Here is a 15,240-nt window from a genome sequence, read left to right as displayed (position 1 = left end):
GGTCCAATACCCCTCCACAGAGAGAGAGAATTTTAGTCTAGGAAGAGGTTTCACATGTACCCATTCAGATGGAGACGTTTATTCTCAGCGAGGTAAGGCAAGTGTAGGACCTGGTATAAGAGAGATGCCGTAAAGGGGCTACCAGGTACACATAAAATTGGCCATTTTTATGCGCTAAACGCTCTCATTTTTTATATTTCTAGTGCAGTAATGCAGTTCAAATTTCGTATTTCAAGTTTGCATGTTCTAGCGCTGCAGTGTGCTGCCTTATTTACTTAACTATATACGAGTTGGCGACTCTAGGTTCAGCACCTGTTCACACTTAGTCTATGTTTGGATGTGCCGGTCAGGTTTTTGAAATGTATTCTTTAGCCTTCTGATCGTGCACTCCGCCTCCTAGCCACAGGTGTTTTATTACAGCAGGTCCAATACCCCTCCACAGAGAGAGAGAATTTTAGTCTAGGAAGAGGTTTCACATGTACCCATTCAGATGGAGACGTTTATTCTCAGCGAGGTAAGGCAAGTGTAGGACCTGGTATAAGAGAGATGCCGTAAAGGGGCTACCAGGTACACATAAAATTGGCCATTTTTATGCGCTAAACGCTCTCATTTTTTATATTTCTAGCGCAGTAATGCAGTTCAAATTTTGTATTTCAAGTTTGCATGTTCTAGCGCTGCAGTGTGCTGCCTTATTTACTTAACTATATACGAGTTGGCAACTCTAGGTTCAGCACTTGTTCACACTTAGTCTATGTTTGGATGTGCTGGTCAGGTTTTTGAAATGTATTCTATAGCCTTCTGATCTTGCACTCTGCATCCTAGCCACAGGTTTTTTATTACAGCAGGTCCAATACCCCTCCACAGAGAGAGAGAATTTTAGTCTAGGAAGAGGTTTCACATGTACCCATTCAAATGGAGACGATTATTCTCAGCGAGGTAAGGCAAGTGTAGGACCTGGTATAAGACAGATGCCGTAAAGGGGCTACCAGGTACACATAAAATTGGCAATTTTTATGCGCTAAACGCTCTCATTTTTTATATTTCTAGTGCAGTAATGCAGTTCAAATTTCGTATTTCAAGTTTGCATGTTCTAGCGCTGCAGTGTGCTGCCTTATTTACTTAACTATATACGAATTGGCGACTCTAGGTTCAGCACCTGTTCACACTTAGTCTATGTTTGGCTGTGCCGGTCAGGTTTTTGAAATGTATTCATTAGCCTTCTGATCGTGCACTCCGCCTCCTAGCCACAGTAGTTTTATTACAGCAGGTCCAATACCCCTCCACACAGAGAGAGAATTTTAGTCTAGGAAGAGGTTTCACATGTACCCATTCAGATGGAGACGTTTATTCTCAGCGAGGTAAGGCAAGTGTAGGACCTGGTATAAGAGAGATGCCGTAAAGGGGCTACCAGGTACACATAAAATTGGCCATTTTTATGCGCTAAACGCTCTCATTTTTTATATTTCTAGTGCAGTAATGCAGTTCAAATTTCGTATTTCAAGTTTGCATGTTCTAGCGCTGCAGTGTGCTGCCTTATTTACTTAACTATATACGAGTTGGCGACTCTAGGTTCAGCACCTGTTCACACTTAGTCTATGTTTGGATGTGCCGGTCAGGTTTTTGAAATGTATTTTTTAGCCTTCTGATCGTGCACTCCGCCTCCTAGCCACAGGTGTTTTATTACAGCAGGTCCAATACCCCTCCACAGAGAGAGAGAATTTTAGTCTAGGAAGAGGTTTCACATGTACCCATTCAGATGGAGACGTTTATTCTCAGCGAGGTAAGGCAAGTGTAGGACCTGGTATAAGAGAGATGCCGTAAAGGGGCTACCAGGTACACATAAAATTGGCCATTTTTATGCGCTAAACGCTCTCATTTTTTATATTTCTAGTGCAGTAATGCAGTTCAAATTTCGTATTTCAAGTTTGCATGTTCTAGCGCTGCAGTGTGCTGCCTTATTTACTTAACTATATACGAATTGGCGACTCTAGGTTCAGCACCTGTTCACACTTAGTCTATGTTTGGATGTGCCGGTCAGGTTTTTGAAATGTATTCTTTAGCCTTCTGATCGTGCACTCCGCCTCCTAGCCACAGGTGTTTTATTACAGCAGGTCCAATACCCCTCCACAGAGAGAGAGAATTTTAGTCTAGGAAGAGGTTTCACATGTACCCATTCAGATGGAGACGTTTATTCTCAGCGAGGTAAGGCAAGTGTAGGACCTGGTATAAGAGAGATGCCGTAAAGGGGCTACCAGGTACACATAAAATTGGCCATTTTTATGCGCTAAACGCTCTCATTTTTTATATTTCTAGTGCAGTAATGCAGTACAAATTTCGTATTTCAAGTTTGCATGTTCTAGCGCTGCAGTGTGCTGCCTTATTTACTTAACTATATACGAGTTGGCGACTCTAGGTTCAGCACCTGTTCACACTTAGTCTATGTTTGGATGTGCCGGTCAGGTTTTTGAAATGTATTCTTTAGCCTTCTGATCGTGCACTCCTCCTCCTAGCCACAGGTGTTTTATTACCGCAGGTCCAATACCCCTCCACAGAGAGAGAGAATTTTAGTCTAGGAAGAGGTTTCACATGTACCCATTCAGATGGAGACGTTTATTTTCAGCGAGGTAAGGCAAGTGTAGGACCTGGTATAAGAGAGATGCCGTAAAGGGGCTACCAGGTACACATAAAATTGGCCATTTTTATGCGCTAAACACTCTCATTTTTTATATTTCTAGTGAAGTAATGCAGTTCAAATTTCGTATTTCAAGTTTGCATGTTCTAGTGCTGCAGTGTGCTGCCTTATTTACTTAAGTATATACGAATTGGCGACTCTAGGTTCAGCACCTGTTCACACTTAGTCTATGTTTGGATGTGCCGGTCAGGTTTTTGAAATGTATTCTTTAGCCTTCTGATCGTGCACTCCGCCTCCTAGCCACAGGTGTTTTATTACAGCAGGTCCAATACCCCTCCACAGAGAGAGAGAATTTTAGTCTAGGAAGAGGTTTCACATGTACCCATTCAGATGGAGACGTTTATTCTCAGCGAGGTAAGGCAAGTGTAGGACCTGGTATAAGAGAGATGCCGTAAAGGGGCTACCAGGTACACATAAAATTGGCCATTTTTATGCGCTAAACGCTCTCATTTTTTATATTTCTAGTGCAGTAATGCAGTACAAATTTCGTATTTCAAGTTTGCATGTTCTAGCGCTGCAGTGTGCTGCCTTATTTACTTAACTATATACGAGTTGGCGACTCTAGGTTCAGCACCTGTTCACACTTAGTCTATGTTTGGATGTGCCGGTCAGGTTTTTGAAATGTATTCTTTAGCCTTCTGATCGTGCACTCCGCCTCCTAGCCACAGGTGTTTTATTACCGCAGGTCCAATACCCCTCCACAGAGAGAGAGAATTTTAGTCTAGGAAGAGGTTTCACATGTACCCATTCAGATGGAGACGTTTATTCTCAGCGAGGTAAGGCAAGTGTAGGACCTGGTATAAGAGAGATGCCGTAAAGGGGCTACCAGGTACACATAAAATTGGCCATTTTTATGCGCTAAACGCTCTCATTTTTTATATTTCTAGTGCAGTAATGCAGTTCAAATTTCGTATTTCAAGTTTGCATGTTCTAGCGCTGCAGTGTGCTGCCTTATTTACTTAACTATATACGAGTTGGCGACTCTAGGTTCAGCACCTGTTCACACTTAGTCTATGTTTGGATGTGCCGGTCAGGTTTTTGAAATGTATTCTTTAGCCTTCTGATCGTGCACTCCGCCTCCTAGCCACAGGTGTTTTATTACAGCAGGTCCAATACCCCTCCACAGAGAGAGAGAATTTTAGTCTAGGAAGAGGTTTCACATGTACCCATTCAGATGGAGACGTTTATTCTCAGCGAGGTAAGGCAAGTGTAGGACCTGGTATAAGAGAGATGCCGTAAAGGGGCTACCAGGTACACATAAAATTGGCCATTTTTATGCGCTAAACGCTCTCATTTTTTATATTTCTAGCGCAGTAATGCAGTTCAAATTTTGTATTTCAAGTTTGCATGTTCTAGCGCTGCAGTGTGCTGCCTTATTTACTTAACTATATACGAGTTGGCAACTCTAGGTTCAGCACTTGTTCACACTTAGTCTATGTTTGGATGTGCTGGTCAGGTTTTTGAAATGTATTCTATAGCCTTCTGATCTTGCACTCTGCATCCTAGCCACAGGTTTTTTATTACAGCAGGTCCAATACCCCTCCACAGAGAGAGAGAATTTTAGTCTAGGAAGAGGTTTCACATGTACCCATTCAAATGGAGACGATTATTCTCAGCGAGGTAAGGCAAGTGTAGGACCTGGTATAAGACAGATGCCGTAAAGGGGCTACCAGGTACACATAAAATTGGCAATTTTTATGCGCTAAACGCTCTCATTTTTTATATTTCTAGTGCAGTAATGCAGTTCAAATTTCGTATTTCAAGTTTGCATGTTCTAGCGCTGCAGTGTGCTGCCTTATTTACTTAACTATATACGAATTGGCGACTCTAGGTTCAGCACCTGTTCACACTTAGTCTATGTTTGGCTGTGCCGGTCAGGTTTTTGAAATGTATTCATTAGCCTTCTGATCGTGCACTCCGCCTCCTAGCCACAGTAGTTTTATTACAGCAGGTCCAATACCCCTCCACACAGAGAGAGAATTTTAGTCTAGGAAGAGGTTTCACATGTACCCATTCAGATGGAGACGTTTATTCTCAGCGAGGTAAGGCAAGTGTAGGACCTGGTATAAGAGAGATGCCGTAAAGGGGGTACCAGGTACACATAAAATTGGCCATTTTTATGCGCTAAACGCTCTCATTTTTTATATTACTAGTGCAGTAATGCAGTTCAAATTTCGTATTTCAAGTTTGCATGTTCTAGCGCTGCAGTGTGCTGCCTTATTTACTTAACTATATACGAGTTGGCGACTCTAGGTTCAGCACCTGTTCACACTTAGTCTATGTTTGGATGTGCCGGTCAGGTTTTTGAAATGTATTCTTTAGTCTTCTGATCTTGCACTCCGCCTCCAAGCCACAGGTGTTTTATTACAGCAGGTCCAATACTCCTCCACAGAGAGAGAGAATTTTAGTCTAGGAAGAGGTTTCACATGTACCCATTCAGATGGAGACGTTTATTTTCAGCGAGGTAAGGCAAGTGTAGGACCTGGTATAAGAGAGATGCCGTAAAGGGGCTACCAGGTACACATAAAATTGGCCATTTTTATGCGTTAAACGCTCTATTTTTTATATTTCTAGTGCAGTAATGCAGTTCAAATTTCGTATTTCAAGTTTGCATGTTCTAGCGCTGCAGTGTGCTGCCTTATTTACTTAACTATATACGAATTGGCGACTCTAGGTTCAGCACCTGTTCACACTTAGTCTATGTTTGGATGTGCCGGTCAGGTTTTTGAAATGTATTCTTTAGCCTTCTGATCGTGCACTCCGCCTCCTAGCCACAGGTGTTTTATTACAGCAGGTCCAATACCCCTCCACAGAGAGAGAGAATTTTAGTCTAGGAAGAGGTTTCACATGTACCCATTCAGATGGAGACGTTTATTCTCAGCGAGGTAAGGCAAGTGTAGGACCTGGTATAAGAGAGATGCCGTAAAGGGGCTACCAGGTACACATAAAATTGGCCATTTTTATGCGCTAAACGCTCTCATTTTTTATATTTCTAGTGCAGTAATGCAGTACAAATTTCGTATTTCAAGTTTGCATGTTCTAGCGCTGCAGTGTGCTGCCTTATTTACTTAACTATATACGAGTTGGCGACTCTAGGTTCAGCACCTGTTCACACTTAGTCTATGTTTGGATGTGCCGGTCAGGTTTTTGAAATGTATTCTTTAGCCTTCTGATCGTGCACTCCGCCTCCTAGCCACAGGTGTTTTATTACCGCAGGTCCAATACCCCTCCACAGAGAGAGAGAATTTTAGTCTAGGAAGAGGTTTCACATGTACCCATTCAGATGGAGACGTTTATTCTCAGCGAGGTAAGGCAAGTGTAGGACCTGGTATAAGAGAGATGCCGTAAAGAGGCTACCAGGTACACATAAAATTGGCCATTTTTATGCGCTAAACGCTCTCATTTTTTATATTTCTAGTGCAGTAATGCAGTTCAAATTTCGTATTTCAAGTTTGCATGTTCTAGCGCTGCAGTGTGCTGCCTTATTTACTTAACTATATACGAGTTGGCGACTCTAGGTTCAGCACCTGTTCACACTTAGTCTATGTTTGGATGTGCCGGTCAGGTTTTTGAAATGTATTCTTTAGCCTTCTGATCGTGCACTCCGCCTCCTAGCCACAGGTGTTTTATTACAGCAGGTCCAGTACCCCTCCACAGAGAGAGAGAATTTTAGTCTAGGAAGAGGTTTCACATGTACCCATTCAGATGGAGACGTTTATTCTCAGCGAGGTAAGGCAAGTGTAGGACCTGGTATAAGAGAGATGCCGTAAAGGGGCTACCAGGTACACATAAAATTGGCCATTTTTATGCGCTAAACGCTCTCATTTTTTATATTTCTAGTGCAGTAATGCAGTTCAAATTTTGTATTTCAAGTTTGCATGTTCTAGCGCTGCAGTGTGCTGCCTTATTTACTTAACTATATACGAGTTGGCAACTCTAGGTTCAGCACTTGTTCACACTTAGTCTATGTTTGGATGTGCCGGTCAGGTTTTTGAAATGTATTCTATAGCCTTCTGATCTTGCACTCTGCATCCTAGCCACAGGTTTTTTATTACAGCAGGTCCAATACCCCTCCACAGAGAGAGAGAATTTTAGTCTAGGAAGAGGTTTCACATGTACCCATTCAAATGGAGACGATTATTCTCAGCGAGGTAAGGCAAGTGTAGGACCTGGTATAAGACAGATGCCGTAAAGGGGCTACCAGGTACACATAAAATTGGCAATTTTTATGCGCTAAACGCTCTCATTTTTTATATTTCTAGTGCAGTAATGCAGTTCAAATTTCGTATTTCAAGTTTGCATGTTCTAGCGCTGCAGTGTGCTGCCTTATTTACTTAACTATATACGAATTGGCGACTCTAGGTTCAGCACCTGTTCACACTTAGTCTATGTTTGGATGTGCCGGTCAGGTTTTTGAAATGTATTCTTTAGCCTTCTGATCTTGCACTCCGCCTCCTAGCCACAGGTGTTTTATTACAGCTGGTCCAATACCCCTCCACAGAGAGAGAGAATTTTAGTCTAGGAAGAGGTTTCACATGTACCCATTCAGATGGAGACGTTTATTCTCAGCGAGGTAAGGCAAGTGTAGGACCTGGTATAAGAGAGATGCCGTAAAGGGGCTACCAGGTACACATAAAATTGGCCATTTTTATGCGCTAGACGCTCTCATTTTTTATATTTCTAGTGCAGTAATGCAGTTCAAATTTCGTATTTCAAGTTTGCATGTTCTAGCGCTGCAGTGTGCTGCCTTATTTACTTAACTATATACGATTTGGCGACTCTAGGTTCAGCACCTGTTCACACTAAGTCTATGTTTGGCTGTGCCGGTCAGGTTTTTGAAATGTATTCTTTAGCCTTCTGATCGTGCACTCCGCCTCCTAGCCACAGTAGTTTTATTACAGCAGGTCCAATACCCCTCCACACAGAGAGAGAATTTTAGTCTAGGAAGAGGTTTCACATGTACCCATTCAGATGGAGACGTTTATTCTCAGCGAGGTAAGGCAAGTGTAGGACCTGGTATAAGAGAGATGCCGTAAAGGGGGTACCAGGTACACATAAAATTGGCCATTTTTATGCGCTAAACGCTCTCATTTTTTATATTTCTAGTGCAGTAATGCAGTTCAAATTTCGTATTTCAAGTTTGCATGTTCTAGCGCTGCAGTGTGCTGCCTTATTTACTTAACTATATACGAGTTGGCGACTCTAGGTTCAGCACCTGTTCACACTTAGTATATGTTTGGATGTGCCGGTCACGTTTTTGAAATGTATTCTTTAGCCTTCTGATCGTGCACTCCGCCTCCTAGCCACAGGTGTTTTATTACAGCAGGTCCAATACCCCTCCACAGAGAGAGAGAATTTTCGTCTAGGAAGAAGTTTCACATGTACCCATTCAGATGGAGACGTTTATTCTCAGCGAGGTAAGGCAAGTGTAGGACCTGGTATAAGAGAGATGCCGTAAAGGGGCTACCAGGTACACATAAAATTGGCCATTTTTATGCGCTAAACGCTCTCATTTTTTATATTTCTAGTGCAGTAATGCAGTTCAAATTTCGTATTTCAAGTTTGCATGTTCTAGCGCTGCAGTGTGCTGCCTTATTTACTTAACTATATACGAGTTGGCGACTCTAGGTTCAGCACCTGTTCACACTTAGTCTATGTTTGGATGTGCCGGTCAGGTTTTTGAAATGTATTCTTTAGCCTTCTGATCGTGCACTCCGCCTCCTAGCCACAGGTGTTTTATTACAGCAGGTCCAATACCCCTCCACAGAGAGAGAGAATTTTAGTCTAGGAAGAGGTTTCACATGTACCCATTCAGATGGAGACGTTTATTCTCAGCGAGGTAAGGCAAGTGTAGGACCTGGTATAAGAGAGATGCCGTAAAGAAGCTACCAGGTACACATAAAATTGACCATTTTTATGCGCTAAACGCTCTCATTTTTTATATTTCTAGTGCAGTAATGCAGTTCAAATTTCGTATTTCAAGTTTGCATGTTCTAGCGCTGCAGTGTGCTGCCTTATTTACTTAACTATATACGAGTTGGCTACTCTAGGTTCAGCACTTGTTCACACTTAGTCTATGTTTGGATGTGCCGGTAAGGTTTTTGAAATGTATTCTTTAGCCTTCTGATCTTGCACTCTGCATCCTAGCCACAGGTTTTTTATTACAGCAGGTCCAATACCCCTCCACAGAGAGAGAGAATTTTAGTCTAGGAAGAGGTTTCACATGTACCCATTCAGATGGAGACGTTTATTCTCAGCGAGGTAAGGCAAGTGTAGGACCTGGTATAAGAGAGATGCCGTAAAGGGGCTACCAGGTACACATAAAATTGGCCATTTTTATGCGCTAAACGCTCTCATTTTTTATATTTCTAGTGCAGTAATGCAGTTCAAATTTCGTATTTCAAGTTTGCATGTTCTAGCGCTGCAGTGTGCTGCCTTATTTACTTAACTATATACGAGTTGGCAACTCTAGGTTCAGCACTTGTTCACACTTAGTCTATGTTTGGATGTGCCGGTCAGGTTTTTGAAATGTATTCTTTCGCCTTCTGATCTTGCACTCTGCATCCTAGCCACAGGTTTTTTATTACAGCAGGTCCAATACCCCTCCACAGAGAGAGAGAATTTTAGTCTAGGAAGAGGTTTCACATGTACCCATTCAAATGGAGACGTTTATTCTCAGCGAGGTAAGGCAAGTGTAGGATCTGGTATAAGAGAGATGCCGTAAAGGGGCTACCAGGTACACATAAAATTGGCCATTTTTATGCGCTAAACGCTCTCATTTTTTATATTTCTTGTGCAGTAATGCAGTTCAAATTTCGTATTTCAAGTTTGCATGTTGTAGCGCTGCAGTGTGCTGCCTTATTTACTTAACTATATACGAGTTGGCGACTCTAGGTTCAGCACCTGTTCACAATTAGTCTATGTTTGGATGTGCCGGTCAGGTTTTTGAAATGTATTCTTTAGCCTTCTGATCGTGCACTCCGCCTCCTAGCCACAGGTGTTTTATTACAGCAGGTCCAATACCCCTCCACAGAGAGAGAGAATTTTAGTCCAGAAAGAGGTTTCACATGTACCCATTCAGATGGAGACGTTTATTCTCAGCGAGGTAAGGCAAGTGTAGGACCTGGTATAAGAGAGATGCCGTAAAGGGGCTACCAGGTACACATAAAATTGGCTATTTTTATGCGCTAAACGCTCTCATTTTTTATATTTCTTGTGCAGTAATGCAGTTCAAATTTCGTATTTCAAGTTTGCATGTTCTAGCGCTGCAGTGTGCTGCCTTATTTACTTAACTATATACGAGTTGGCAACTCTAGGTTCAGCACTTGTTCACACTTAGTCTATGTTTGGATGTGCCGGTCAGGTTTTTGAAATGTATTCTTTAGCCTTCTGATCGTGCACTCCGCCTCCTAGCCACAGGTGTTTTATTACAGCAGGTCCAATACCCCTCCACAGAGAGAGAGAATTTTAATCTAGGAAGAGGTTTCACATGTACCCATTCAGATGGAGATGTTTATTCTCAGCGAGGTAAGGCAGGTGTAGGACCTGGTATAAGAGAGATGCCGTAAAGGGGCTACCAGGTACACATAAAATTGGCCATTTTTATGCGCTAAACGCTCTCATTTTTTATATTTCTTGTGCAGTAATGCAGTTCAAATTTCGTATTTCAAGTTTGCATGTTCTAGCGCTGCAGTGTGCTGCCTTATTTACTTAACTATATACAAGTTGGCGACTCTAGGTTCAGCACCTGTTCACAATTAGTCTATGTTTGGATGTGCCGGTCAGGTTTTTGAAATGTATTCTTTAGCCTTCTGATCGTGCACTCCGCCTCCTAGCCACAGGTGTTTTATTACAGCAGGTCCAATACCTCTCCACAGAGAGAGAGAATTTTAGTCTAGGAAGAGGTTTCACATGTACCCATTCAGATGGAGACGTTTATTCTCAGCGAGGTAAGGCAAGTGTAGGACCTGGTATAAGAGAGATGCCGTAAAGGGGCTACCAGGTACACATAAAATTGGCCATTTTTATGCGCTAAACGCTCTCATTTTTTATATTTCTAGTACAGTAATGCAGTTCAAATTTTGTATTTCAAGTTTGCATGTTCTAGCGCTGCAGTGTGCTGCCTTATTTACTTAACTATATACGAGTTGGCAACTCTAGGTTCAGCACTTGTTCACACTTAGTCTATGTTTGGATGTGCTGGTCAGGTTTTTGAAATGTATTCTATAGCCTTCTGATCTTGCACTCTGCATCCTAGCCACAGGTTTTTTATTACAGCAGGTCCAATACCCCTCCACAGAGAGAGAGAATTTTAGTCTAGGAAGAGGTTTCACATGTACCCATTCAAATGGAGACGATTATTCTCAGCGAGGTAAGGCAAGTGTAGGACCTGGTATAAGACAGATGCCGTAAAGGGGCTACCAGGTACACATAAAATTGGCAATTTTTATGCGCTAAACGCTCTCATTTTTTATATTTCTAGTGCAGTAATGCAGTTCAAATTTCGTATTTCAAGTTTGCATGTTCTAGCGCTGCAGTGTGCTGCCTTATTTACTTAACTATATACGAATTGGCGACTCTAGGTTCAGCACCTGTTCACACTTAGTCTATGTTTGGCTGTGCCGGTCAGGTTTTTGAAATGTATTCTTTAGCCTTCTGATCGTGCACTCCGCCTCCTAGCCACAGTAGTTTTATTACAGCAGGTCCAATACCCCTCCACAGAGAGAGAGAATTTTAGTCTAGGAAGAGGTTTCACATGTACCCATTCAGATGGAGACGTTTATTCTCAGCGAGGTAAGGCAAGTGTAGGACCTGGTATAAGAGAGATGCCGTAAAGGGGGTACCAGGTACACATAAAATTGGCCATTTTTATGCGCTAAACGCTCTCATTTTTTATATTACTAGTGCAGTAATGCAGTTCAAATTTCGTATTTCAAGTTTGCATGTTCTAGCGCTGCAGTGTGCTGCCTTATTTACTTAACTATATACGAGTTGGCGACTCTAGGTTCAGCACCTGTTCACACTTAGTCTATGTTTGGATGTGCCGGTCAGGTTTTTGAAATGTATTCTTTAGTCTTCTGATCTTGCACTCCGCCTCCAAGCCACAGGTGTTTTATTACAGCAGGTCCAATACTCCTCCACAGAGAGAGAGAATTTTAGTCTAGGAAGAGGTTTCACATGTACCCATTCAGATGGAGACGTTTATTTTCAGCGAGGTAAGGCAAGTGTAGGACCTGGTATAAGAGAGATGCCGTAAAGGGGCTACCAGGTACACATAAAATTGGCCATTTTTATGCGCTAAACGCTCTATTTTTTATATTTCTAGTGCAGTAATGCAGTTCAAATTTCGTATTTCAAGTTTGCATGTTCTAGCGCTGCAGTGTGCTGCCTTATTTACTTAACTATATACGAATTGGCGACTCTAGGTTCAGCACCTGTTCACACTTAGTCTATGTTTGGATGTGCCGGTCAGGTTTTTGAAATGTATTCTTTAGCCTTCTGATCGTGCACTCCGCCTCCTAGCCACAGGTGTTTTATTACAGCAGGTCCAATACCCCTCCACAGAGAGAGAGAATTTTAGTCTAGGAAGAGGTTTCACATGTACCCATTCAGATGGAGACGTTTATTCTCAGCGAGGTAAGGCAAGTGTAGGACCTGGTATAAGAGAGATGCCGTAAAGGGGCTACCAGGTACACATAAAATTGGCCATTTTTATGCGCTAAACGCTCTCATTTTTTATATTTCTAGTGCAGTAATGCAGTACAAATTTCGTATTTCAAGTTTGCATGTTCTAGCGCTGCAGTGTGCTGCCTTATTTACTTAACTATATACGAGTTGGCGACTCTAGGTTCAGCACCTGTTCACACTTAGTCTATGTTTGGATGTGCCGGTCAGGTTTTTGAAATGTATTCTTTAGCCTTCTGATCGTGCACTCCGCCTCCTAGCCACAGGTGTTTTATTACCGCAGGTCCAATACCCCTCCACAGAGAGAGAGAATTTTAGTCTAGGAAGAGGTTTCACATGTACCCATTCAGATGGAGACGTTTATTCTCAGCGAGGTAAGGCAAGTGTAGGACCTGGTATAAGAGAGATGCCGTAAAGAGGCTACCAGGTACACATAAAATTGGCCATTTTTATGCGCTAAACACTCTCATTTTTTATATTTCTAGTGCAGTAATGCAGTTCAAATTTCGTATTTCAAGTTTGCATGTTCTAGCGCTGCAGTGTGCTGCCTTATTTACTTAACTATATACGAGTTGGCGACTCTAGGTTCAGCACCTGTTCACACTTAGTCTATGTTTGGATGTGCCGGTCAGGTTTTTGAAATGTATTCTTTAGCCTTCTGATCGTGCACTCCGCCTCCTAGCCACAGGTGTTTTATTACAGCAGGTCCAGTACCCCTCCACAGAGAGAGAGAATTTTAGTCTAGGAAGAGGTTTCACATGTACCCATTCAGATGGAGACGTTTATTCTCAGCGAGGTAAGGCAAGTGTAGGACCTGGTATAAGAGAGATGCCGTAAAGGGGCTACCAGGTACACATAAAATTGGCCATTTTTATGCGCTAAACGCTCTCATTTTTTATATTTCTAGTGCAGTAATGCAGTTCAAATTTTGTATTTCAAGTTTGCATGTTCTAGCGCTGCAGTGTGCTGCCTTATTTACTTAACTATATACGAGTTGGCAACTCTAGGTTCAGCACTTGTTCACACTTAGTCTATGTTTGGATGTGCCGGTCAGGTTTTTGAAATGTATTCTATAGCCTTCTGATCTTGCACTCTGCATCCTAGCCACAGGTTTTTTATTACAGCAGGTCCAATACCCCTCCACAGAGAGAGAGAATTTTAGTCTAGGAAGAGGTTTCACATGTACCCATTCAAATGGAGACGATTATTCTCAGCGAGGTAAGGCAAGTGTAGGACCTGGTATAAGACAGATGCCGTAAAGGGGCTACCAGGTACACATAAAATTGGCAATTTTTATGCGCTAAACGCTCTCATTTTTTATATTTCTAGTGCAGTAATGCAGTTCAAATTTCGTATTTCAAGTTTGCATGTTCTAGCGCTGCAGTGTGCTGCCTTATTTACTTAACTATATACGAATTGGCGACTCTAGGTTCAGCACCTGTTCACACTTAGTCTATGTTTGGATGTGCCGGTCAGGTTTTTGAAATGTATTCTTTAGCCTTCTGATCTTGCACTCCGCCTCCTAGCCACAGGTGTTTTATTACAGCTGGTCCAATACCCCTCCACAGAGAGAGAGAATTTTAGTCTAGGAAGAGGTTTCACATGTACCCATTCAGATGGAGACGTTTATTCTCAGCGAGGTAAGGCAAGTGTAGGACCTGGTATAAGAGAGATGCCGTAAAGGGGCTACCAGGTACACATAAAATTGGCCATTTTTATGCGCTAGACGCTCTCATTTTTTATATTTCTAGTGCAGTAATGCAGTTCAAATTTCGTATTTCAAGTTTGCATGTTCTAGCGCTGCAGTGTGCTGCCTTATTTACTTAACTATATACGAGTTGGCGACTCTAGGTTCAGCACCTGTTCACACTTAGTCTATGTTTGGCTGTGCCGGTCAGGTTTTTGAAATGTATTCTTTAGCCTTCTGATCGTGCACTCCGCCTCCTAGCCACAGTAGTTTTATTACAGCAGGTCCAATACCCCTCCACACAGAGAGAGAATTTTAGTCTAGGAAGAGGTTTCACATGTACCCATTCAGATGGAGACGTTTATTCTCAGCGAGGTAAGGCAAGTGTAGGACCTGGTATAAGAGAGATGCCGTAAAGGGGGTACCAGGTACACATAAAATTGGCCATTTTTATGCGCTAAACGCTCTCATTTTTTATATTTCTAGTGCAGTAATGCAGTTCAAATTTCGTATTTCAAGTTTGCATGTTCTAGCGCTGCAGTGTGCTGCCTTATTTACTTAACTATATACGAGTTGGCGACTCTAGGTTCAGCACCTGTTCACACTTAGTCTATGTTTGGATGTGCCGGTCACGTTTTTGAAATGTATTCTTTAGCCTTCTGATCGTGCACTCCGCCTCCTAGCCACAGGTGTTTTATTACAGCAGGTCCAATACCCCTCCACAGAGAGAGAGAATTTTCGTCTAGGAAGAGGTTTCACATGTACCCATTCAGATGGAGACGTTTATTCTCAGCGAGGTAAGGCAAGTGTAGGACCTGGTATAAGAGAGATGCCGTAAAGGGGCTACCAGGTACACATAAAATTGGCCATTTTTATGCGCTAAACGCTCTCATTTTTTATATTTCTAGTGCAGTAATGCAGTTCAAATTTCGTATTTCAAGTTTGCATGTTCTAGCGCTGCAGTGTGCTGCCTTATTTACTTAACTATATACGAGTTGGCGACTCTAGGTTCAGCACCTGTTCACACTTAGTCTATGTTTGGATGTGCCGGTCAGGTTTTTGAAATGTATTCTTTAGCCTTCTGATCGTGCACTCCGCCTCCTAGCCACAGGTGTTTTATTACAGCAGGTCCAATACCCCTCCACAGAGAGAGAGAATTTTAGTCTAGGAAGAGGTT

Source organism: Ranitomeya imitator, chromosome 3 (assembly GCF_032444005.1).
Source record: "Ranitomeya imitator isolate aRanImi1 chromosome 3, aRanImi1.pri, whole genome shotgun sequence".
Taxonomy (NCBI): Eukaryota; Metazoa; Chordata; class Amphibia; order Anura; family Dendrobatidae; genus Ranitomeya; species Ranitomeya imitator.
Note: the sequence above shows the minus strand (reverse complement) of the source record.